The following is a 5,974-nucleotide window of genomic DNA, read 5'->3' on the forward strand; positions in this document are numbered from 1 at the left end:
CTATCTACGAGACTTTACCGAAAGACCCAAAACGTGCTCAATTAGGTGCTAGTTCAGCACACCGGTGTGTTGGAGAGTAAATCCCACAACGTTCACAACTCCGAGTACGTGAAAATGTCTATTCAGAAGCAGTCAGTTTCAATGTTTACCGCCGCTCCGTGACGTACCGCAACCTGTTGAACCAAGTCACAGGGCGGTCCCGGGTGTCGGCGTCCACGTGAGAAGCAGATGTCATCAAGAGAAACTTCGGATTCGAGCACGATTTTCTTGTCAATATATACAGGGTGTTTCACAACGATTGACCCAATTTCAAACACATAGCGATTTCCAAATCGGGTCCATCTGTTTGAAACGCGTAATAACATTCACGATAACTATTCCTTAACGATGATTAAACACGTTTTTTTTTAAATGCTTTTAAAAACCCAGGAAATGCCACTAAAAATAATTCGTAACCTCTCACGGCGAAATGACCACGTGGTAAAAAAAAAATGTTTAGTTTTACTAACATTCGTGATGCGAGTGTTGATGAAAAGGCCCGTCTTCTTATTTAGAGGTCACAGCACACGCTGCCCTCAGACTGCTTCTCCTGCTGTGAGGGAGTCACGTGGCGTGGCTGCTGCTGCTGCTGCTTTTGCTCAGTGGCGACAGCAAACAGGGAAACCTTTAACAGGTCCCTGCAGGGTGGGCTGGTAGAAGTTCGCAAATGAGATCATGTGACTTCCAAATGTTGGGTGCAATAAGACGTATCAAGTCTCTGCGCTGTCTATTGCTGATTTTACACCCAACAGCACGAGATTTCACTTCGTTAAAGTATTGAAAGGGGACGGACGGACGGACACATTAATCTATTGCAGGCTGGTACACTCAGTTTACAACTTCGTTCCTACCAGTAAAACGCCGCTTCCAAAGGCGAATTGGGCCGAGTCGACCATCTGGTGAGCAAGTTGTGAAGAGCTGGCAAAAAAGTCACGCCGAAACTAAAAGTGGTTGGGGGTGGGTTGTTTTTTTTAAATATTAATTCACACGCTTTTATTATTTAACTCACTCTGTCTGTTGTCGCATCCTCAAATCGTGTAACTCAAATTTTAACACAATTCCCAATGTGGTATCGACTGCAAACTTGGTATACTTATGACATGCTGATGACAATACTAGATTCTATCATTAAAAATAAAAAATAAACATTTTTTAAAACATTATTTTACACGCTTTTATTTAACTCACTCTGTCTGTTATCGCATCCTCAAATCTTGTAACTCGAATTTTAACCCACTTCCCAATGTCGCATCGACTGCAACTGGGTATACTTATGTCATGCTGATGACAAGACTATATTCTATCATTGAAAATAAAAAATATACACTTTTTTAACAATCTTTTTGATACGTTATGTTTCGGCTTGGGTTTAATTGTCCACGCTCAACTCACGTTGGCTGTAATTGCCCACGGTCCCCTTACGTTGTGGCGAGCTTCGGGGGCCACTTCCTGGAGTCGTGGAGTTCTTCCATTACTCGTACGGTACATTTCGTTAAAGAGTGTTTTCATGGAAGTATTTTTAAATATTACTTATTTTTGTTGTTCTTCCTGCTGTCCAAACGCACCCCGTGCTGAAGACTGACGTCTCCCCACTCCCACCTCCCACCTCCCCTCCCAATTTCGCGGTTCCCAAAAACGGTTCGCGATCGCGTTCTTTGAAGCCGCGGTGGCTAGGAGATGTTGACTACCTCGCCTGGTATGCAGGAGGTCGTGGAGTCGATCCCGATCCTGACGCCTGCTGTTGTATATTTGGAGTCTGCGTGTCTCTCTCTCCGTGGTCGCGTGGATTTTTCTCCAGGGTCCTCCGGTTTTTCCCTCCACGTTTAGAATGAAAGTGCGCTTTAAAAGGGAGTATTTCGGCTGCTATAAATGTCCACGTGATAAGCCACTTCGTTTGGGATTTCGTTTCTTGGCTCGGTCGCTTCTGAAAAGGAGCTATATAGCTCAGTGGGCCTTGCCTTTTTCAAATAAAATAGAAAGTTTAGTTTTTAGAATCTTATTCTTAGTTCTTTCGGTAAAGTCACGTAGAAGGGAAACAATAAAATAATAAAAATATATTTTTACAAATATATTTTAAATATATTTTTATATTTTTAAATACATTTTTTTCAAATATGTATTTTTTTATTATTTTTTAATATATATTTTTTAAAATATATATTTTTATATATTTTTTTATTATTTTAAAATATATTTTAAAAAATATATATTTTTATCATTTTATTGTTTCCCTTCTACGTGGTGACTTCACCGAAAGAACCAAGAATATGAATCCCTGCAGTCACGAAAGCTTTAAATCAAAATTTTAGAATCTTGTTGCAAATTATATCAATAAATAAAAAAGGGTGGCAGCGATCGATTGATTGATTCTGCACCGTAAAAAGCACTTGACTTCGGTACCAACATTTTTGGCTTCCCGATACCGGATGCATTATGATGGTATTATAAAAACACAACAGCAAAGCATCGTGAGGTGCATGAGCATCGCTTGCACCACCACCGTCACTATTTCAGCGAATTCTATAGCCGATGATTAATTTAAAAAAAACGTCAAATGTCGTTACAAAAAAAAAACCCCTCCCGTGTTTCACTTTGAGCTCAATTTTTTGTTTTGTTATTTCCACGGTGGCCCTAAGACCAGAATGAAGCCCATACAAACCGATTGTCTTCGCCAAGAAACGGCGACAGTTGTTGTTGCCCTCCTTCTCCATCCTCCTCCTTCCTCCTCCTCCTCCCTTCTCACTTCTCCCTCCTCCCTCCCTCTCCCTCCTCCATCCCTCCCTCCCTCCCTCCTCCCCCTCCTCCCTCCCCCTCCTCCTCCTCCCTTCTCCCTCCCCCTCCTCCCTTCTCCCTCCCCCTCCTCCCTTCTCCCCCTCCTCCCTCCCTCCACCCTTCCCCTCCCTCCCCCTCCTGCCTCCCTCCTCCATCCCTCCCTCCTTCCCTCCTCCCTCCCCTTCCTCCCCCTCCTCCCTTCTCCTCCCTCCCCCTCCTCCCTTCTCCTCCCTCCCCCTCCTCCCTTCTCCTCCCTCCCCCTCCTCCCTTCTCCCTTCTCCCCCTCCTCCCTCCCTCCTCCTCCCTCCCTCCTCCCTCCTCCCTCCTCCTCCTCCCTCCCTCCTCCCTCCCCCTCCTCCCTCCCTCCCTCCTCCCCCTCCTCCCTTCTCCCTCCCCCCCGCCCTCCTTCGCGTTTTTGCGGAGACGTCTCGCGCGCTTGCCTTTGAACCCCCCCCCCCTCCCCCAGCCCGAGGATTTCCGTTTCCCCTCCGTTAACATTTCGGCGATCCCAAGCAAAGGAAGGGAAATTTTACTTCGCCCGACGACAGAAGGCACGGGGTTGGGAGAAGGAGGGGGCGGTGTTCGAGAATGGAAGAAACGAACGCGCGAATACATACAGCGGTGGAGCAACATTGGTTTGGAGGCATTGTCAGTTTATTACAGCCCAGTCAGAGTAAAAACAAGCATCGATTAAACATTCAATGTTACGTTACGTTGCGTAACTTGCACCACCCCCCTCCCCCCCCCCCCCCAAACACGTTAACATGCATAAGGTCATCATTTTTCTATTGCTTATATATTTTTTTTAATTACCGTATATCAGTTGTTTAATAATATTTACAGATACATGTTAATAACAAGTCAATTTGATTACTTTTACAGTATATGTGTTGCTGTTGTTTTTTTTTAGTCCCACTGAATATTCACTTTTTTTTAACGTTCAATTAGAAATGAGAGGGGAAAAAAAATCGACACCGCTTTGAAACTAGACGCATTGCATCGATAAGGTGTTGCTGCATAGGCATTTATCATACGGTTAAGCTAAGTCATAGCATTTGCATAACTGCAGTATGACTGTACAATAAGGTAACAAATGGCTGCAAACCGAGAATTAAAAAAACAAAAGCACAATTCACAGCAGATGCGTTTCCACCAGAGGCATCTTTACCGACGACGCTTGCTCAAAACGAGGTTGTGCCCAGCTAACAACAACACAAACGATTTTATTTGTGTCACAGACGTCCATAATGTGGATTAGGAGTTTAATGGGCATTGGGGGGGGGGGGCGGGGTTTCTCTTAATCGTTCGTGATATATAGCGATGCTAGATTATTAATATTATTATTAGGTTTTTGGAAGCTCTGGTAAAACCACACACGGCTGGAAACAATTAAAGCGAGACAAAACAGCAGGTCTGGAGAGCTTTCTTTGTTGTACTAAGTGCTAAATGTTTATTTTTTATCAAGTATATATATGTGACCTCTATCTGCTCTACTATATTTTTTTCTTACAAGTGGGGATATTAAATATGATGGACTTTTGATCATTCAAATGTTTCTTCTCGCGTCGACCCAAGGTTTATTGGCAACGGGCATTTATATCCGTTCGCAATTGGTGTTTCAACACTGATGCATTTACATACGCCACGGCGCACCGAGGCAAAACGATATTGACATTCGGTACCCTCTGCTTTGATGTTTCTTCACGTCACTTCAAAGATCACTACCAAATACTCTTATTGTTTTTACGTCATTGCACGTGCACTGTAACAATACTAATAAACGTGTACTTGAAGGCGTTCTTGTGCTTACCCTAGCTCATTCGTAGAGAGCAATCGACGCCAAGATCACGTGAGATGAAAAGTTGCGGGGGGGTTTGTTATGTTGTTGTTGTTGTTCCACAGTGCCATGATAAATAAAGAGCTCGTTAAAAAAAAAACTAACCTTCGAAAACCACACAACGTGTTTATTACATCGTTACGTTACAATTGCGTATGCACCGTGTGAATGAGTCCCAACCGGGCACTGATCAGACGATGAAGGATGGTCATTTTAACCCCCCACGACCAGACATGGCATTCGGGGGGTGGGGGTGGGCCTTCATCCAGCGTTGCATTTTCAACTAACAGCTGAAAGTTATTGTGTAGAGTGGAGCTGTTTCCAACTTAAACTTCAAAATCACCGTCCATATCCACTTGAGCGTTGGCTTATCCGCGGTGAATTAACAAACGATCTCCGTCCGATATCCCCTTTTCAATGTCACATAAGACCACGCGCAGATTTGAGAGCAAAGGCCTTCACGCCATGAATAACATTAATAACAATCAAAAATAAAATAAAAACCACAAGACAGAGTCACCTTTCAACCAAAACGAGAACACATCGGAGACCTCTTCTTCTGTTGTCTGCAAAGTGAGGCCCAGCCGGTGATCGGGTTTTCACAATGCAGATCGAAACAGACATGGCAAAGCTTCAGAGTTCACGGGGAACCATCCGATATTACCTGCCACTGAGCATGATTATTTAACGGGCAAAACAAAAAAACATGTCACACCGAGAAGTTTCGCAAAAGACCCGTGACCCGCAATCGCACGGCATGAGACAATCCTATCAGGTCCACATCCCGCCAACCTCCACCGATGAAGCATAAGAGCAAGCACCCCCCCCCCCCCCATATGCCTATGGGGTGGAGCAAACCCACGCACCACATCCTAGAAGTCTGCCCACACCACAAAACTCAACGAGGTGGGCCCTACTCGCCCTCAACAGCAGCAGGACCGAGAAGGAACCGCTCAGCTTGGGGACTTTGCATTCGCTGAAAAGAAATCCTATCAGTCAGAGAGCTCAAGTGAGAGTTGAGCCTGGATAAGTGCTTGGGATGGGTAACCCCCTCCGATCCCCCACCCATGCACAGAATATCGGTGCAGTGGGTACGGTGCAGAGCAGAGGTCATTGGAGGAAAAACCCACTCATATCTGGCTGTCGCCTGAAGGAGCTGGTTGTAATTACTGGCGAAACGTCGTACACTCAGATTGTAAATGTTGTGGCTTGGCTCTCCAACACGCAACCGGTGTGCTGTACTAGTATACTACACTATACACTACTATACACTACACTATACACTACTATACACTACTATACACTACACTATACACTACAATACAC

The 5,974-nt window shown here is 44.6% G+C and overlaps 1 protein-coding gene across 4 annotated transcripts in view; it reads right to left on the minus strand.

Annotated features, from left to right (window-relative positions):
- Positions 1–3,447: 3,447 nt before the first annotated feature.
- The window catches only part of LOC116955670 (glycine receptor subunit alpha-2-like), a 224,304-nt gene continuing 221,777 nt past the window's right edge, over positions 3,448–5,974 (minus strand). For all 4 annotated transcript variants that reach the window (XM_032976897.2, XM_076053484.1, XM_032976900.2 and 1 more), the window contains exon 11: positions 3,448–5,912. The gene's annotated coding sequence lies outside the window, so the exon portion shown is untranslated. The remainder of the gene's footprint in view (positions 5,913–5,974) is intronic.

The sequence above is a fragment of the Petromyzon marinus genome, chromosome 61 (genome assembly GCF_048934315.1).
Source record: "Petromyzon marinus isolate PM22_M1 ecotype Great Lakes invasive population chromosome 61, UKy_Petmar_22M1.pri1.0, whole genome shotgun sequence".
Taxonomy (NCBI): Eukaryota; Metazoa; Chordata; class Hyperoartia; order Petromyzontiformes; family Petromyzontidae; genus Petromyzon; species Petromyzon marinus.